This window comes from Ambystoma mexicanum, chromosome 5p, assembly GCF_040938575.1.
Source record: "Ambystoma mexicanum isolate Mex_15411 chromosome 5p, UKY_AmexF1_1, whole genome shotgun sequence".
NCBI lineage: Eukaryota > Metazoa > Chordata > Amphibia > Caudata > Ambystomatidae > Ambystoma > Ambystoma mexicanum.
This window is the reverse complement of record NC_090930.1, coordinates 289,033,666-289,055,217: the sequence shown is the minus strand read 5'-3', so window position 1 is coordinate 289,055,217 and position 21,552 is coordinate 289,033,666.

The window sequence follows — 21,552 nt, the reverse complement described above, 5'->3', positions numbered from 1 at the left end:
TGTGGGCGTTGTTTGGTTATTTGTCCACCCATTGACTACTCATAGCCACGCTAATCCCTATGGACATCACCACCCAGTTTCTGCCTCTCCCTGTCCAAAACACCTAATTGTGGGAACTTTTTGTGCTCTCTTTAATCAAGCCTTATCAAACATTGCACTCAAAGTGCATGCCAATGTTTTTCAAAGCAGTCTTCTGTGGGTTAATGGATGAATTAGAGTAGTATATCCTCTACTGGTGTAATAAAAATGTCTTAATCAGGTCTGCCTTCCGTCACTCTGTTTATAAGCCTTCTGTGTGTCCTTCACTCAAGTCATGTTAAAAACAAGCATTGGAAAAGCCAACCATTTAGGCTTGTGAATGAGTATTAGGCATTTGCCTGGCATGGCAATTAAATGTCCAGGTACTGATACTATTTTGCACCTGCAACCATAAATGCACAGTTAATACCACTACGGCTGTGCATGGCAAGTGCCTTTCCCATGCCTACACAAAAGCCAAAACTGTTGACATTGCCAATGCTTGTTTAATGCTATCTTGTCTTTCTCAGTGTCATTCTCCAGAGATAATAATATTCTATTGATGACATTTCCCTGAGCTGAACGAGGTTGTAGGATATCATTAGCAAGATTGCATATATTCCTAGAAACTGGTGAAATGGTGCTTATGACTGATGAAGAATTGTGGGAGCTTTATTCTACAGCAGGGGTGCACAACTGATTTTGACAGAGGGCCGAAAGTACCTTACATGAGGGCTATAGTGGGCCGAAAAGTAAAAGTGGGCGGGGCGGTAGGCGGGACATGTCAGGAGGCTTTTTCAACCCCCAATTTGTATTAAACACATGGAAAAAGATATGTTTTTGAGGGGTAACGATTTTTATTGCATTTCAAACTTACATTTTGCACTACACATTTTCCATTGCTATCATTTATTTCGATTTAGTTATTGTATATCGTCTGTTTAATTAAATTATATATATTTTATTGACCCTTGATTGGACATTCCGTTATTTTGGACTGCTATAGTTTGCTGTTTGGGTTACCCAAGAGGAGTATGGCCTTCGTTGAGTCAGGTTTCCTCAAAAAAGCAAAGGATGTACATCTCTTGGAGTGCAACACTATGCCCCATGGCTCCCATCCCCAACCAAACACTATGCCCCATGGTCCCCTCAGCCCCAACCAAACACTATGCCCCATGGCTCCCATCCCCAACCAAACACTATGCCCCATGGGCCCCTCGCCCCCAACCAAACACTATGCCCCCTGTCCCTCACCGCCAACCAAACACTATCCCCCATGGCTCCCAACCCCAAACAAACACTATGCCCCATGGCCCCCTCACCCCCAACCAAACACTATGCCCCATGGCCCCCTCACCCCCAACCAAACACTATGCCCCATGGCCCCCTCACCCCCAACCAAACACTATGCCCCCTGTCCCTCACTGCCAACCAAACACTATGCCCCATGGCCCCGTCACCCCCAACCAAACACTATGCCCCATGGCCCCCTCACCCCCAACCAAACACTATGCCCCATGGCTCCCAACCCCAAACAAACACTATGCCCCTTGGCCCCCTCACCCCCAAACAAACACTATGCCCCCTGTCCCTCACCGCCAACCAAACACTATGCCCCATTCTCCCAACCCCAAACAAACACTATGCCCCATGGCCCTCTCACCCCCAACCAAACACTATGCCCCATGGCTCCCACCTCCAACCAAACACTATGCCCCCTGTCCCTCACCCCCCAACCAAACACTATGCCCCCTGTCTCTCACCGCCAACCAAACACTATGCCCCATGGCCCCCTCACCCCCAACCAAACACTATGCCCCATGGCCCCCACCCCCAACCAAACACTATGCCCCCTGTCCCTCACCGCCAACCAAACACTATGCCCCATGGCTCCCAACCCCAAACAAACACTATGCCCCATGGCCCCCTCACCCCCAACCAAACACTATGCCCCATGGCCCCCTCACCCCTCTACCCCCCAAACAAACACTATGCCCCATGGCCCCCTCACCCCCAACCAAACACTATGCCCCAAACACACTCAAGCATGCACCCATACAGACCTGAACCCCCCACCCCCCAAATCAACACACACACAAACATGCACCCATACAGACCCGAACCCCCCACCCCCCAAATCAACACACACAATGCACCCATACAGACCCGAACCCCCCACCCCCAACTCAGCACACACAAACACTCAAGCATGCACCCATACAGACCTGAACCCCCCCACCCCCCAAATCAACACACAGACAAACATGCACCCATACAGACCAGAACCCCCACCCCCAACTCAGCACACACACACACTCAAGCATGCACCCATACAGACCCGAACCCCCCACCCCCAACTCAGCACACACAAATACTCAAGCATGCACCCATACAGACCCGAACCCCCCACCCCCCAACTCAGCACACACACAAACATGCACCGATACAGACCCAAACCCCCCACCCCCCCAACTCAGCACACACACAAACATGCACCCATACAGACCCGAACCCCCACCCCCCAACTCAGCACACACACAAACATGCACCCATACAGACCCGAACCCCCCACCCCCCCTCCAAACCCCCACCCCCAACTCAGCACACACACACTCAAGCATGCACCCATGCAGACCCGAACCCCCACCCCCCAACTCAGCACACACACAAACATGCACCCGTACAGACCCGAACCCCCCACCCCCAACTCAGCACACACACACACTCAAGCATGCACCCATACAGACCCGAACCCCCCACCCCCCCCAACTCAGCACACACACAAACATGCCCCCATACAGACCCAAACCCCCACCCCCCATCTCAGCACACACACAAACATGCACCCATACAGACCCGAACCCCCCACCCCCCCTCCAAACCCCCACCCCAACTCAGCACACACACACTCAAGCATGCACCCATACAGACCCGAACCCCCACCCCCCAACTCAGCACACACACAAACATGCACCCATACAGACCCGAACCCCCAACTCAGCACACACACACACTCAAGCATGCACCCATACAGACCCGAACCCCCCACCCCCCCAACTCAGCACACACACAAACATGCACCCATACAGACCCAAACCCCACCCCCCAACTCAGCACACACACAAACATGCACCCATACAGACCCGAACCCCCCACCCCCTCCTCCAAACCCCCACCCCCAACTCAGCACACACACACTCAAGCATGCACCCATACAGACCCGAACCCCCCACCCGCCCCAACTCAGCAAACTCTCAAACAAGCACCCATACAGACCCGAACCCCACCCCCCAATTCAGCACACAAAAAACATTCAAATCAAAACATTCATACACATCCGACACCCCCCGACCCCCGCATCTCAACATACACACAAAATACATTCAAATACAAACATTCACACCCCCCCACATCTCAACATACACTCAAAATACATTCAAACACAAACATTCATACACATCCGACACACCCCCCCACCCCCGCATCTCAACATACACTCAAAATACATTCAAACACAAACATTCATACACATCTGACACACCCCCCCAACCCCGCATCTCAACATACACTCAAAATACATTCAAACACAAACATTCATACACATCCGACACACCCCCCCACCCCCGCATCTCAACATACACTCAAAATACATTCAAACACAAACATTCATACACATCCGACACACCCCCCCACCCCCGCATCTCAACATACACTCAAAATACATTCAAACGCAAACATTCATACACATCCGACACACCCCCCACCCCCGCATCTCAACATACACTCAAAATACATTCAAACAGAAACATTCATACACACAAACATAAAGCAAAACAAAGCCGACACAGAAACACAAACAGACCACTTACCGGAGATGTGCTGGAAGGCAGGCAGGTAAGCGGCAGGTAAGCTGGAACGCTGGAATCGCACTACGGCTGGCGTGGTCCAAGGCTGAAATGCCTTCCGGCATCAAGCCTTATGGGCCAGGCCAGCCGTAGTGCTGGCCCTCCATTGGTGCAGCACACACGCATTACGTGGCTCGTAGGAGCGACGTGATGCGTGTGTGTGTGCTGAGCCAATGAGGGCCAGTGTTTTCACCGGCCCGGAAGACAACAAAGACTTTCCTAATGGAGGGCGGCCGCGGGCCGCCCTCCATTAGGAAAGTCTTTGTGCCTCGCGGGCCGGTCAAAAGGGCATGGCGACCCGCAACTGGCCCGCGGGCCGTATGTTGTGCACCCATGTTCTACAGCATTCCAGGAGTGAGTTTGGACATTCAGCTGCACCAGAGAAATCTAATGGGCTTTGAATAGAGGTGCATGTAGCTTCTTATTTCCTCCTGTCAAACATTTGCTCTGTAAATTCAAGAAAAATTAGAACCTGGCGCAACCATTGCAGCCCATCAGGGCGCTAGGAACAGGGGCGCCTCCAAGGGGTGGCCAGGGGGGGCCATGGCCACCCTTATAAAAATGCTGGCCCCCCCATCGGCCACCCCATGAAAAAGCAAAAAAATACACTTTTTTTTCTTCCCCTCTGAACTGTGCATGGACAATAATCACATGTGCAGTTCAGTGTGAACACATTTTTTTGTTTGTTGCCGCAGCTCACCACCCGCGATAGACTGGATCAAGCCACGTATGATGGTGGCCCTACCCCCATTGATCGCACAATAAACACAGCCTGACTGCACGCATTTCTGTTTTGGCTTGCACTTGCAGGCTTTGTTCACTTCCAGGCACTGAAAAGGAGACCTGGGCTGCGGCGCTGAGGGATCGAGTGGTTGTCCCAGGCAAGCACTTCAGAGTTGAGGTATGTGGCACCAGGGGTGGTGCCAGGCATGGGCGTGGGAGGGCTAAAGTCCCCCCCCTTCTGCAGCTGCCTATTTGCCATGCACAGGCCTGCTCGCTTGACCTCAAGCCGGCGCTCTCCACACCGCTTTATTTTCTCCTCACAAAACTGATTGTGGGGGAGGGAGGAGGCGTTAAAATGTAACAAGCCCATTATTATTAAATAGAACAATTGTGGAGGTGAGACGCCCCTGGAAGAAGAGAGTACCTGCTGGCTGCGAGATGCATGCTGGCCACCTTAGCAGGATAATCGGTGTCTCTTTCAGTGAGGCCATTCTCCTTGTACCCATCGTGAAGAGTACACCCTGTGTCAAAAACGTGTTGCTGCGGTGCCTACCAATTGAAAGAGCAGCTCTTTAAATTGTATCTGGCCTACGTGGCCAGACCATGTCGTATGCGAACCCCGCCACGTTGTCATTTGCCAATCAGCAAAGAGCAGTGCTGCCATCATTGCTGCCTATCCAAAAACAGGGCCCCTCCTGTCACAGCCGTCCCCTGGACTAGAGGCCCATGTTCGGTGACCTTTACTTTCTACCCCCAAATACCTTTGCCCTTCTACCTGCCCATTCGACAGGTGGGAGGCATTTCACTGCCCTACTCTCCACACAAGACACATGATTGCTGCCCACCTTCACCCCACCCTTGACCGAGGCCAGCACTGCACTGCCCTGATCTGCCTACACAATTCTGCTCTCCTCACACACGCAATTTCTTTATACTTACACCTCCTTACGCAATCCCGACCGTTCTGTCACCACCCAGAACAAATGAGCTCCTAGGCCTGTTGTGCACAGCTAGATTTGGTCCCTCTATATAGGACTTCTAGAAACATTTAAATTAAATAACTATCAACTTTCCCACTAACAGATGTGACTCCCCTCATTCTTGTGTGCACTTCAGAATGCTGCATTAAAATAGAAACGAGCACCCCTCTCTAATGCTTCAGAGGATGACAGTGTCCATATTACTTGCCAATATGCTCCTTCCCTTCCTTGACATAGTCCTTACAACTTGCGGCACTTTCACCTCTCGAGTCACCTTATGTAAGCAAATAGCTTTCAAATAATACTTTAGTTTAATTCAAATGCAGACTCCAAATAGCACTCCTCCCACTCCCAGAATGCTCTCTTTGGCTAGAAAGCTCCTAAGCATGTGCACAGGCTGGCAGCATTACTTGGCAGGGTAGCAGGAGGATTGAGAGTGACAAGAAAGAGTAGGATTTGGAGTACCGCGAATCCCCTGTGGACACTATAGCACCTTCCTCGCCCCAGTTGTAGATATATGAGGCTATAGCAAGCACCATTCAACACACACACTGGAAATGCTGCAACACATTTGCTGAAGACCAGATCCTTAATGAGCAATACTTTCTGAGCTAAAATGAAGTCCAACAAAGTCTACAACATGAAATGCTTAATGAATGTTAAGGGACACATGCTTACATTGTGGTCCTGCAGATTTTGGGCACTGATACACACCTCCTTTCTGCCCATAAAGCTGCAATGCCACCCGAGTAATGAAATTGGATCACATTAAGTAGTAGAACTTTCTGGTGTCCTTAGTCCAACACAATCATTTGCTTTGCCCATCTGCCTTTGATAGTAGTTGCATGTTTCCAGCTCCATTTCCCTGGAACAAAAGCTACTAACAGTGTGCCAACAGAGCGAAAAGGAGCAACCCTGTGTAAATAGATGGCCCTCCCTAGGTACAACATATGAGGCAGCCCATCAGGGCAGTTTTACAGACTGAAAGTAGGGAGAATACGCTTCAGTGATATATGAAAGGGCATTTACTTACGAACAAACCCAGAGTAGAAGTCATTTCAGATGAGGCTCAGAGGAAAGAAGTGCCCCCCAATTTCCCTAAGCAGTGAGTTGAAGTAATAGCCACTAAATAAATAGTGCCATAAATGACAAAAGCTGCAGGTGCACCTTTTGCAGAAGGGTCTAGTCGGGAGACTCACACTCTAAGTGCATGGCATGTTTTACTGCCATTTTTGGGCAATGGAAAGCCTACTTGAGTGTTTGTATGTGATGGTGGGGTTGGAGTGGGGATGGGTGGGGGAGAATACTACAGTGGGGCTGGCCTGGCAGGGTCTTACTGTGGCATGGAATGTTGTACTCGCATTAAGGTCAAAGGCAACATGAGTGTTCTTACATTGGGAGCGCATGCTTCCTTATCTTGACTTGGGTCTTTATTATTTTACTGGTGTTTAAGGTCAAAGGCAACATACATATTGTTACATGGGGGAATATAACATGATGTGTGCAACATAAATGTTCTTATATGGGGGGATTTGTGTGATGATATGCTATTTATATAGCGCTTTCACCAAAGCGATTTTCAGAGAACATATTTACATCAAATGTATCACCCAGCTGAAGTTTGCACTCATTTAATGAGCTTTATTTATTTATTGCATTTATTGACATTGCGCAAACCCATACGTATCACAGCGGTGGTACAACTTGGTGAGCAGGGAAAACAGTACAGTACAGAGTAAGAGAGGTAACAAGTTGCAAAAGCAACATAATAGTACGAGGTCCATATAGGAGGGTAGAGATCACAGAGATCACATTGAAGTATGAAAGACAGAGTTGGCTTTGCCTGGATTTGAACCTGCGAATCACACTTGGATTACAAAAGCATGCGCTCAGCCCGGGGAGCTATTTTACCGGCTTGCCAGCAAGAGCATGTTTTCTTTCTGTGGCATTGCAGTGTATTACTGGTGTTAAGGCCAAAGGCAACATACGTATTCTAACATTGGGGTGGGGGCATTCGTGCTGCCTGCAAGGCTATATGTTTTTTTACTGTGGCATGACATTTTTTATTGCCGTTAGGGAGCAAATACAACATGATGAGTGTTATTATATGTGGAGTGGGGGATTTTTGTAGCCAGCAAGGATATATTTTCTTAATGTGGCAAGGCTCGCTTTTCACTGGCATTAAGGCAAAGCCAACAGGAGTATGTTCTTACATGGGGATTCTGGCACGTATTGGGAGAGCTAGCATAAACATGCTTTTTTATAGTATCGTTACTGGCATTATGGACAAAGCAAACATGATTATTGTCATATATGGAAATATTGGCATATATAGGTGCACCGGAAAGGGCATGTGTGAGCACAATCAATATGAAAATGCTTTTTTACACTTGCAGAGTACTGGCATATAGCGGACAAAGGCATTATGAAAATGTGTTTGAAAATGCTCCGGTGCATTGTTGGTGGCTTGGAATCTAACATACTTTTCATGTCTTACCCTACAAAATCGATTGTAAACTGGGTGGTTTTTACCTAATTTATCACAAAGTGTACTGTAAAATGCACTATATTTTAACACATTATTTAAAACCTTTTCTGAAGGGGACAAACCCCCTTTGATTGGTTCGCCCTCCCTCACTACTCTGTCACTCCTATGTATTTGGCTGGGGGCAGAACAAGTGCCCTTCCTTCTGCAGGCTCTTCTTAATGTGGGCCCTACTACATTAGCTCCAGGCCCCACTTGTTACAGAATAACGGCTACGCCTCTGGTGAGTTGGGGTGAAAGATGGATCTAATGGGCCAAAGGAAGGCGTGATATCTACTCAGCCTACTGGGCTTGCAAAGCGGATGTTAGGACGAGGGTGGTTCAGTAGCCCAATAGGTTTAATGTCCGGGCTCACTAACAGTTTTCAAAACTGCCATCCAGCCCCGCCAAAATGTTGAGGCTGGATCCGCCCCTGTTTGGCACCCTGTGTGCCACCCCAAGATTTCCTGTGGCCTCATCAGGCCACCCCTATGAAAAATTCCTGGAGGCGCCACTGGCTAGGAATGCCAGCATTATTCAATGATGTAATGCCTCCTTTCCATGGCCAAACAGATGCCGGAGCGCCTCCACCCCGCAACATCATCATGTCAATTTTTGTATACCATACAGAAGTCAATTTCAATCCCTGTTATGAGGATTGAAATTGGTTACATACAGTAGCAGATCATGCCACGACTGTACCAGCCAATGTATTTCTCGGGAGGATAGCTCAGGGGCAACATGGTCACCTTGGAAGCAAGACGTCACAGAGCACCACCGGTTCGATCGTTGGTCCACGCTTAGAAACAAATAACCTACCTTATCATAACAAGGTCAGTATGACCCTGCTGTCCATTACATTGGAAGTGGGGTGAGAAGGTGGGGATTTGAGCTGCTCAACTTTTTTCATTATTTCCAGGGGTCCTTCCTGTGTCATTTGCTCTGACCTGATGCACTTAGATAGTGGTAAAGCATAGCTGAAATAATATAAAATGCTGAATTATTGTGATTTGTGAATGCTTTTGTTGGAACGAGGGTAACCAACTACTAGTAAATTTGAATATAAGATCCTCAATCAAATAAGTACATTTTTAAACAATAAGCAAAAATTAAAGTAAGTATTTTCATTTCTGGTGAAGATGAGGCCAAATTTGCTATGGTTCTATTCCTGTCCCAAGTGGCATATTGGCACTGGAGTGTGTGTGGGAGAGGGGAAGAGAGAGAGAGAGAGAGAGAGAGAGAGAGAGAGAGAGAGAGAGAGAGTGTGTGTGTGTGTGTGTGTGTGTGAATAAGGAGGATGAGATGATCAACAGTGTCGAAGGACACAATGCAGCCACCATCAATATGTCATCTAAAACGCTTTGAAAAATGGCCTGGTCCCAGGCCAGGAAGGAGACAGGCCTGCAGAGGATGGAGAACTTCACTTCAGAGAGCTTACTGAAAGACTCAAGTTGGGATGGAACACAGCTTGAAGTAGTTTAGAAGGAAACAGAGATGTGGGGTGATATTTAGAGGGTATGTGGTGGTCACAAGATGGTCTTTTGAGAAGATGGGTCACTACAACAGTTATGAATAAAAAAGACATAGAGACAGAAAGAGAGAGATAACAGACCAGAGGACAGAGAAGTCTTAACACATAGAATTAGTGCTTGGCAAATGGGGTGGGTACATGATTTCAAGAAGCTCACAGAACAGGCATCAAGAAGCCAAGTCCGATTTGCTTTTGGAAAGACCAGAGGACATGTCATTAAGAGCGAGGAGAGGCAAAGTGTTCAGAGTAGAGTGGGGCAGTAGGGAGGGGAGGGATGAGTTGGGTAGATGTATTAGCAGTATGCACAGTGTTGACCTCTCAGGCAAAGATGGCAGCACGTTGATTATAGAGACTGATGGACGGAGTGACCATAGAGGTTGAGTATGAGAGCGTTCAGTCAGAATAGGGAAAGGGTCCTTCTGCTGGTTATGGGGGCACATTCAATACAGGTGGTGAAGAACTGACATTTGGTGAGAAGAATTCTTAATTAAACCCAGCTGAATGTACCTGTGCTAAATTCCCCCAGTATATGGCAATTATTACAAATATGGGTGTTGGTGCATAAGTATGATATTTAAAAATATATGCAGATTTCCCACGAGATGTTTAGACATTTCTTTTAAGTTTTAAAAAATGGGAAAGAGTAAACTGAATTTTTTTTAAAGAAAACCTTAGATGGGAAAACGTCCAGCCCAGACCATTTTCTTTAAAGAGTGGTGCAGAACGATTCACAATGGTTTGTGTTAAAGCTATATTTAAAAGGCCATTTCAGAACCCACCCATCCTGCGAATCACATACGGTTTCCAGGTGTGAGTGCAGCCATTGAAGCAGCAATATAAAGCTAGAGGTCAACACTGAGCGACTTCACAAACTCTAAGTATGCCGTGTGTTAAAAAGACAAAAATCAAAACATTAAAATAACATTTCTTTTAAGACAGTTATTATTTCGAGATGTGCATGCTGGAAGAGCGAAGTTGACTCTTTCCCATGTGTTCAAATGCATTTTTTTGCATTTGTTTTGTTGGAAAGTATGTTTGCATCTCATACCTACTTTGAATCTCGATTGAAAAATAAATTTACATCCTGGCACAAGTACACACTCTTGGACATTCCGATCCGATTGCCTTTTGTTCTTTTAGCTCCCTTTAAAATCAATATTACATCGTCTTAAATTAGAATGATCTTGATCCCAATTTTCTTTTTCTGAAAGCCCTCCAAATGTCATTATTTGCAATTGCTGCCACCACAGAATTTAAGCAAGGAGAAAGAGTGCTTGTTGAAATAGCCACTTTACATTTTCAACTTTTTAATGATATGTTAATAATCTTCAGGGTGGACCGTCCCAGCCAATTATTGCCCACCAATCTCTAGTGAAATTTGATGGCTACACTGCACAGTAACTGGAAGGGACGACTTTATGATATCGCAAGAAATAATCTGGTTAGAGCTGGGTATTTAAATACATTCACCGCAAAAAATAGAAAGCAAAGAGGCCCCTCATGTAAACATTGTAGAAAGTTAAATAGATGAGAACGAGCCATGTCCATAGAGGGACAGAAGCAACAGGAGGATTCTCAGACTGGGAGCAAGGGACGATAAGGGGTGAGGCGGCAGGTATGTTCCTTTAGGGGCTAGCCGATTATGGAGGGGGGCAATAGGACTAGGTAGATTGTGGAGGTGGACAGTAGGAGTAGATACCAGTCAGCCAGAAATCAACAGGGGCCGGCAGATTGTGGAGGTGGACAGTAGGAGTAGATAGATACCAGTCAGCCAGAAAGCAGCAGGGGTCGGCAGATTGTGGAGGTGGACAGTAGGAGTAGATAGATACCAGTCAGCCAGAAAGCAGCAGGGGCCAGCAGATTGTGGAGGTGGACAGTAGGAGTAGATAGATACCAGTCAGCCAGAAATCAACAGGGGCCGGCAGATTGTGGAGGTGGAAAGTAGGAGTAGATAGATACCAGTCAGCCAGAAAGCAGCAGGGGCCGGCAGATTGTGGAGGTGGACAGTAGGAGTAGATAGATACCAGTCAGCCAGAAAGCAGCAGGGACCAGCAGATTGTGTAGGTGGACAGCAGGAGTAGATACCAGTCAGCCAGAAAGCAGCAGGGGCTGGCAGTTTGTGGAGGTGGGCAGTAGGAGTAGATACCAGTCTGCCAGAAAGCAGCAGGGGCTGGCAGATTGTGGAGGTCGACAGTAGGAGTAGATACCAGTCAGCCAGAAATCAGCAGGGGCAGGCAGATTGTGGAGGTCGACAGTAGGAGTAGATACCAGTCAGCCAGAAAGCAGCAGGGGCCAGCAGATTGCGGAGGTGGACAGTAGGAGTAGATACCAGTCAGCCAGAATGCAGCAGGGGTCGGCAGATTGTGGAGGTGGACAGTAGGAGTAGATACCAGTCAGCCAGAATGCAGCAGGGGTCGGCAGATCGTGGAGGTGGACAGTAGGAGTAGATACCAATCAGCCAGAAAGCAGCAGGGGCTGGCAGATTGTGGAGGTGGACAGTAGGAGTAGATACCAGTCATCCAGAATGCAGCAGGGGTCGGCAGATTGTGGAGGTGGACAGTGGGAGTAGATACCAGTCAGCCAGAAATCAGCAGGGGCCGGCATTGCGGAGGTGGACAGTGGGAGTAGATACCAGTCATCCAGAAAGCAGCAGGGGCCAGCAGATTGTGCAGGTGGACAGTTGCGGTAGATACCAGTCATCCAGAAAGCAGCAGGGGGCAGCTGACTGTGGAGTTGGGCAGTAGGAGTAGATACCAGTCAGCCAGAAAGCAGCAGGGGCCGGCATATTGTAGAGGTGGACAGTAGGAGTAGATACCAGTCTGCCAGAAAGCAGCAAGGGCCGGCATATTGTGGAGTTGTGGAGGTGGACAGTAGGAATAGATACCAGTCAGCCAGAAATCAGCAGGGGCTGGCAGATTGTGGAGGTCGACAGTAGGAGTAGATACCAGTCAGCCAGAAAGCAGCAGGGGCCAGCAGATTGTGGAGGTGGACAGTAGGAGTAGATACCAGTCAGCCAGAATGCATAAGGGGTCGGCAGATTGTGGAGGTGGACAGTAGGAGTAGATACCAGTCAGCCAGAAAGCAGCAGGGGCTGGCAGATTGTGGAGGTGGACAGTAGGAGTAGATACCAGTCAGCCAGAATGCAGCAGGGGTCGGCAGATTGTGGAGGTGGACAGTGGGAGTAGATACCAGTCAGCCAGAAATCAGCAGGGGCTGGCATTGCGGAGGTGGACAGTGGGAGTAGATACCAGTCATCCAGAAAGCAGCAGGGGCCAGCAGATTGTGCAGGTGGACAGTAGCGGTAGATACCAGTCATCCAGAAAGCAGCAGGGGGCAGCAGACTGTGGAGGTGGGCAGTAGGAGTAGATACCAGTCAGCCAGAAAGCAGCAGGGGCCGGCATATTGTAGAGGTGGACAGTAGGAGTAGATACCAGTCAGCCAGAAAGCAGCAGGGGTCGGAAGATTGTGGAGGTGGACAGTAGGAGTAGGTACCAGTCAACCAGAAATCAGCAGGGGTCGGCAGATTGAGGAGGTGGACAGTAGGAGTAGATACCAGTCAGCCAGAAAGCAGCAGGGGCCAGCAGATTGTGATGGTGGACAGTATGAGTAGATACCAGTCAACCAGAAATCAGCCGGGCCAGCAGATTGTGGAGGTGTACAGTAGGAGTAGATACCAGTCAGCCAGAAAGCAGCAGGGGCCGGCAGATTGTGGAGGTGGGCAGTAGGAGTAGATAGAAACCAGTCATCCAGAAAGCAGCAGGGGCAGCAGATTGTGGAGGTGGACAGTATGAGTAGATACCAGTCAGCCAGAACTCAGCAGTGGCCAGCAGATTGTGGAGGTGGACAGTAGGAGTAGATACCAGTCAGCCAGAAAGCAGCAGGGGCCGGCAGATTGTGGAGGTGGGCAGTAGGAGTAGATAGAAACCAGTCATCAAGAAAGCAGCAGGGGCCAGGAGATTGTGGAGGTGGACAGTATGAGTAGATACCAGTCAGCCAGAACTCAGCAGGGGCCGGCAGATTGTGGAGGTGGACAGTAGGAGTAGATATCAGTCAGCCAGAAAGCAGCAGGAGTCGGCAGATTGTGGAGGTGGACAGTAGGAGTAGATACCAGTCAGTCAAAAAGCAGCAGGAGTCAGCAGATTGTGGAGGTGGACAGTAGGAGTAGATATCAGTCAGCCAGAAAGCAGCAAGGGCCAGCAGATTGTGGAGGTGGACAGTAGGAGTAGATACCAGTCAGCCAGAAATCAACAGGGGCCGGCAGATTGTGGAGGTGGACAGTAGGAATAGATAGATACCAGTCAGCCAGAAAGCAGCAGGGGCCGGCAGATTGTGGAGGTGGACAGTAGGAGTAGATAGATACCAGTCAGCCAGAAAGCAGCAGGGGCCAGCAGATTGTGGAGGTGGACAGTAGGAGTAGATAGATACCAGTCAGCCAGAAATCAACAGGGGCCGGCAGATTGTGGAGGTGGACAGTAGGAGTAGATAGATACCAGTCAGGCAGAAAGCAGCAGGGGCCGGCAGATTGTGGAGGTGGACAGTAAGAGTAGATAGATACCAGTCAGCCAGAAAGCAGCAGGGATCAGCAGATTGTGTAGGTGGACAGCAGGAGTAGATACCGGTCAGCCAGAAAGCAGCAGGGGCTGGCAGTTTGTGGAGGTGGGCAGTAGGAGTAGATACCAGTCTGCCAGAAAGCAGCAAGGGCCGGCATATTGTGGAGTTGTGGAGGTGGACAGTAGGAGTAGATAACAGTCAGCCAGAATGCAGCAGGGGTCGGCAGATTGTGGAGGTGGACAGTGGGAGTAGATACCAGTCAGCCAGAAATCAGCAGGGGCCGGCATTGCGGAGGTGGACAGTGGGAGTAGATACCAGTCATCCAGAAAGCAGCAGGGGCCAGCAGTTTGTGCAGGTGGACAGTAGCGGTAGATACCAGTCATCCAGAAAGCAGCAGGGGGCAGCAGACTGTGGAGGTGGGCAGTAGGAGTAGATACCAGTCAGCCAGAAAGCAGCAGGGGCCGGCATATTGTAGAGGTGGACAGTAGGAGTAGATACCAGTCAGCCAGAAAGCAGCAGGGGTCGGCAGATTGTGGAGGTGGACAGTAGGAGTAGGTACCAGTCAACCAGAAATCAGCAGGGATCGGCAGATTGTGGAGGTGGACAGTAGGAGTAGATACCAGTCAGCCAGAAAGCAGCAGGGGCCAGCAGATTGTGGAGGTGGACAGTATGAGTAGATACCAGTCAACCCGAAATCAGCCGGGCCAGCAGATTGTGGAGGTGGACAGTAGGAGTAGATACCAGTCAACCAGAAAGCAGCAGGGGCCGGCAGATTGTGGAGGTGGGCAGTAGGAGTAGATAGAAACCAGTCATCCAGAAAGCAGCAGGGGCCAGCAGATTGTGGAGGTGGACAGTATGAGTAGATACCAGTCAGCCAGAACTCAGCAGTGGCCCGCAGATTGTGGAGGTGGACAGTAGGAGTAGATACCAGTCAGCCAGAAAGCAGCAGGGGCCGGCAGATTGTGGAGGTGGGCAGTAGGAGTAGATAGAAACCAGTCATCCAGAAAGCAGCAGGGGCCAGGAGATTGTGGAGGTGGACAGTATGAGTAGATACCAGTCAGCCAGAACTCAACAGGGGCCGGCAGATTCTGGAGGTGGACAGTAGGAGTAGATATCAGTCAGCCAGAAAGCAGCAGGAGTCGGCAGATTGTGGAGGTGGACAGTAGGAGTAGATACCAGTCAGTCAAAAAGCAGCAGGAGTCATCAGATTGTGGAGGTGGACAGTAGGAGTAGATATCAGTCAGCCAGAAAGCAGCAAGGGCCAGCAGATTGTGGAGGTGGACAGTAGGAGTAGATACCAGTCAGCCAGAAATCAACAGGGGCCGGCAGATTGTGGAGGTGGACAGTAGGAGTAGATAGATACCAGTCAGCCAGAAAGCAGCAGGGGCCGGCAGATTGTGGAGGTGGACAGTAGGAGTAGATAGATACCAGTCAGCCAGAAAGCAGCAGGGGCCGGCAGATTGTGGAGGTGGACAGTAGGAGTAGATAGATACCAGTCAGCCAGAAATCAACAGGGGCCGGCAGATTGTGGAGGTGGACAGTAGGAGTAGATAGATACCAGTCAGGCAGAAAGCAGCAGGGGCCGGCAGATTGTGGAGGTGGACAGTAAGAGTAGATAGATACCAGTCAGCCAGAAAGCAGCAGGGATCAGCAGATTGTGTAGGTGGACAGCAGGAGTAGATACCGGTCAGCCAGAAAGCAGCAGGGGCTGGCAGTTTGTGGAGGTGGGCAGTAGGAGTAGATACCAGTCTGCCAGAAAGCAGCAAGGGCCGGCATATTGTGGAGTTGTGGAGGTGGACAGTAGGAGTAGATACCAGTCAGCCAGAATGCAGCAGGGGTCGGCAGATTGTGGAGGTGGACAGTGGGAGTAGATACCAGTCAGCCAGAAATCAGCAGGGGCCGGCATTGCGGAGGTGGACAGTGGGAGTAGATACCAGTCATCCAGAAAGCAGCAGGGGCCAGCAGTTTGTGCAGGTGGACAGTAGCGGTAGATACCAGTCATCCAGAAAGCAGCAGGGGGCAGCAGACTGTGGAGGTGGGCAGTAGGAGTAGATACCAGTCAGCCAGAAAGCAGCAGGGGGCGGCATATTGTAGAGGTGGACAGTAGGAGTAGATACCAGTCAGCCAGAAAGCAGCAGGGGTCGGCAGATTGTGGAGGTGGACAGTAGGAGTAGGTACCAGTCAACCAGAAATCAGCAGGGGTCGGCAGATTGTGGAGGTGGACAGTAGGAGTAGATACCAGTCAGCCAGAAAGCAGCAGGGGCCAGCAGATTGTGGAGGTGGACAGTATGAGTAGATACCAGTCAACCAGAAAGCAGCAGGGGCCGGCAGATTGTGGAGGTGGGCAGTAGGAGTAGATAGAAACCAGTTATCCAGAAAGCAGCAGGGGCCAGCAGATTATGGAGGTGGACAGTATGAGTAGATACCAGTCAGCCAGAACTCAGCAGTGGCCCGCAGATTGTGGAGGTGGACAGTAGGAGTAGATACCAGTCAGCCAGAAAGCAGCAGGGGCCGGCAGATTGTGGAGGTGGGCAGTAGGAGTAGATAGAAACCAGTCATCCAGAAAGCAGCAGGGGCCAGGAGATTGTGGAGGTGGACAGTATGAGTAGATACCAGTCAGCCAGAACTCAGCAGGGGCCGGCAGATTGTGGAGGTGGACAGTAGGAGTAGATATCAGTCAGCCAGAAAGCAGCAGGAGTCGGCAGATTGTGGAGGTGGACAGTAGGAGTAGATACCAGTCAGCCAAAAAGCAGCAGGAGTCGGCAGATTGTGGAGGTGGACAGTAGGAGTAGATACCAGTCAGTCAAAAAGCAGCAGGAGTCAGCAGATTGTGGAGGTGGACAGTAGGAGTAGATATCAGTCAGCCAGAAAGCAGCAGGGGCCAGCAGAATGTGGAGGTGGACAGTAGGAGTAGATACCAGTCAGCCAGAAAGCAGCAGGGGCCAGCAGATTGTGGTGGTGGGCAGTAGGATTAGGTACCATTCAGCCAGAAATCAGCAGGGTCCGGCAGATTGTGGAGGTGGGCAGTAGGAGTAGATAGAAACCAGTCAGCCAGAAAGCAGCAGGGGCTGGCAGATTGTGGAGGTGGACAGTAGGAGTGGATAAATACCAGACAGCCTGCTTGGATTGTAAACTTGTAATAAATCCTGAATTTCGAGCTCGATAAATGGTTGGCACCCTCACGCAGGATCATCGCTTCATTGCTATTTTTGCCTCTTGCTTCTAGATACGAAACCTGTGCAATTTTGTGATACTTTAGCAGGAAATGAAAATCTTATGAAATATATCGATATATCTCCAGAATAAATAAATAACAAACAAATACGCTAAGATTAAGCTGGGGAATGCTGCTGCTGCCAAGAAAGGGACCTGCCATTCTTTTGAAGAGCACATGTAATTCACTTCATTAGTAAACTAACATTCACGTTAACCTTATGATAATCATCTTTGAAAGGCTTCCGCTAAACAACTTAAAATCACAACCCTGCATATTCTCTTACAGTTGGCTGGCATTACTTCTCTCCTTCCCATGAGATTTTACGTTTGTCTGATTAACCATTGACAATCTGTCCTGTTTTTTGATTGGCACTGATTATTCTTGTATTAAGATCTTGTAATTTTGACATAGCTTATTTATCTGCAATCGCTAAATTCATGGAGAACCTGTTTTGTCTATTAAAGTGGATTCTATCAAATAGGCATTGGACGTGCCTACTGTTTGCAGATTTCTAAATTATGCCATCACCCTCTCAGCCAGCTACTCAAACAGCACTGCAACCTCCAGTGCTTGTTCGGAAGCACAACTTCATTCACCCACCAGGTACAAATGCCAGCAGACGCAAATATTTCCTTCAGCTTTTCAAACAATACCCTCCTCTTATCCTACTACACCTAACGTATGAAAAGAAGTCATGGTGGGCACACATAACGAGCGCCATTGAGTAGAATGACATTGATAATCTACTTCGTTCAAATGGCATATCTTTCATATCAGCTAAACTATTACCCAGAAGCAAATGTATGGTCTAGTAGCAAAGCACAAGAGCTAGGCAGAATGGATCTCTCATGTAGAGAGGCAGATGTACATGCAATTACTAGTGCCTGCCCCCTCACCTCTGTCATAACGGAAGAATACCCAAAAGGCGCTGCACATGACACCAGGTATGCACTCAGAAAAACGTATCGAATGTACTCTCACACTAATGTGGTGGAAATATGTCTGCATACACCATTGGACATAGAAGAGGTATAAGTGAAATCAGACCAGAGTAAAGTAACGTCATGAGGAGAAGATAAGAGGACACACTAAAACGATATGCAAATACTTAAAGAATGAAGATGTAACTGAAGTAACAAGAGAAATATATGTGCAAATACAAATAAATCATATATACTAAGACAAAAGGAAGCAAGTCAGTAAATGTTTATACGCAGAAACGCAAGGTATATGAGGCATATAGAAGCTTTCTGCAGGAGAAAATATAACGCAAGTAAAGCAGCCATGATGAAAAGATGAACATCAACTCTGTATTAATAATAAGCAAGACGCCTTGAAGAGAGAGACCAGAACTGCAAAGCTGGAAGGCACTGAAAAAGAACTTTGTGTGAAGAACAAAGAATATCTCCTTGGCTAGGGATCAAGGGGTGATAATGCCATATCAAGGTGTAACAGCAAGGCACAAGCGGGGGTCAAAGAGGAAAAGCTACATATGCACAACATATTTCTCTTAGATTAAGTGAAGGAGAAAACATTTGTAAGTGCCAAGTATTTGACAGTTTAAGATGCAGAAAGCAGATGCAAGACAGAGCAACCAAGCCTCCAGAGGTCATGAGGAGTACTAGCAACTAGCATAATGAAGTTAAATAGCACTAAACAAAAGGTCAAAATGGACAAAATCATGGTCTGCTCACACATGGTGCAAGACTCGAAAGCAAGGCCTGTTCATTAAGCTTCAACTGAAGATAGCGATGTACCTACACTCCCTTAAAAGTCCCAAGGAAGCGAACAGTCAGCAAGGTCAGCTGCAGAGAAGAAGCCTGGGCAAGTGGTCTTACTTTGTTTCCCACACCTCGGTTTCGTTTTGCTTGCGTGCTACTAATGAGCCGAATGTTAAGGTTGGGATAAGGGCCTATATAGCAGTGTACCATACATTGTTGTAGAAGTGAATCCCCTGCTGTTATTCTGCTATTAATGTGTATAATATGTATTCAGAGGTAGTTCAAGGTGTGCCTACCAGATAAGGGGCAGCCAATTATGTTACTAACACCTAAATAAAGTATAGGTATAGATGTTACCTTGACCAATCCCTCCTTACGATAGGTTTTTAGTGTTTGTCACGTAGGATGACATTATAGTTTATGTACATTGAGGTATAGAGGTTTTGTGTAATGGAAATGAAGACGAAAGTGAGTGAGCTGCAATCTTGTTTGTTTGCCAGGTTTCCCTACTTTATTTGAGCTGATAATAAAGTAGTATTTTGCTATATACTTTAAGTCTGTCTAGTTATTTGGGTCTGAGATCATTTATTTGTCATTTTATCTGGCATTTAGAATGCTCCAGGTGCTACTGCACACTTCCCTGGACAGCTTGTGCTTACGCAGCTGCACAGCATTTTAAGCTTCCTTTCAGGATTCCTCCATGCCTCTCGAAAAAACATGGCTTCAATAATTGAACCTGGATCATTGGAATCTTTCAGCACTATGCTTTCCTGTACTTCACTTGCCCAAAACAATGCTTATCACATCACAAAAAAGGCCCCTGATATATCATTAAAAAAATACACAATCACGTTCAGAGTTTTGGAAAGTGTGCACCCTTTTTATTGGGATCACACGCAAGATACACATTTAACAAAATGTGGTTTGCTGTGCCCAACTTGCCTTTAGTTGTAACCAAAGCCTGTCTCCCAAAAAATCATTGCCTTCTACAATCAGACATGATTTAGACCTATTTGGTGAATTATTAACAATAATCAAACCTGATTCCAGCCCCATAGCCATCCTGTCTTAGTTATGGCAGGGACGTCATATAACACAAATGCAAACACAGAGGGCTAAACGTCATCCTTATGCAATGTTTCCTGCACCACATCTGTCCATGACCCCCCCACTCCAACCCCACAAAGTAAGACTATCACTGTATATTAAATTATGCCTCAGCACCATGATGTTCCATGGCATGTTCATCACTGGTCCTTTTGAATAATGTTGGGCTTGAGATCACAGGTTAGCCTGATCCAACCAAGGCAAGTGCTTGTCACCTTGTGTGAAAAATACAATCGATGGCTATTGTTACAATTTAAAAAAAAAAATCATTGTCTTTGTGAAGCTCCAAATGTCATTCGCACCTGGGGAAGGGCCAGTGCCCAATCAGATGCCTGGAACAGCGACGTGAATATACAATCCCTGGCTGCTATTCCAGCCTTCCGATGGCACCTTTTTTAATAGTTATTTTGTTCTGTGGGGAGACTCTCCCTGTTGCCTCTGCACCTCCCCACAAAACCTTCCCCATCTCCACCCCCCTCCCAACTTACATGCGACACCAGAGCTTTGAGCTCCGGCCCCTGCACTACTTCCTGACCACCACCACAGAAATGGAAAAGTTTCATCTTTTTTTCATTTTTTTTTGTTTCTTCCCTTGGGAGATTGGCTAAAAAAGCATAAAAAAAAACATTTGCACCCTGGCTCAACCCCAGGGTGCGAATGGCAAACTCCGGCTCAGGCTGGTGGGCCATTACTGACATTGTCCTACACCCCCCCCCCCTGTCATGAAAGCCATATTCTTGATCAGAGAGTTCTTGCAGCCGGACACATTTTTAAATGTTCTAATTACTTCCTGAACCTGCCTTACCAGTTTCATGCAGCAAATTATGATTCCCCTTTCTGTTCCACCCATGGTTATCTACTTTCTGGACAACATTTATTTTGCTCCCACATGAGAGCGCTTACATTTAAGTGGCTTGACAGAAACCAGGACTATTTCAGGTCATATTCTAGAGAATGAAATGTTTTCAATAACCTTCAATGCGCTCTTGATAGGTAGATTCATAGGTGATTAACTCGTGTTAGGTAATTTTAGTTAGTTCAATATTTTTATTCATATCTAAGATCACAAAAGAGACTAACTCTAAATCCATAGTAGGAATTAACATTCAGCGGGGAATATAATTGATGAAATTCAGGAATTGTTTTGTTTTACCAATGTAGAAAAAATCGCGGCAGAATTGACCATAGTTGATTACACTGCAATTCTCCTTCAGTAAAACAACTCAAAACTGCTTAAAAGACCAATTCGACCACCCTACTTACCTTTTTGCTGGC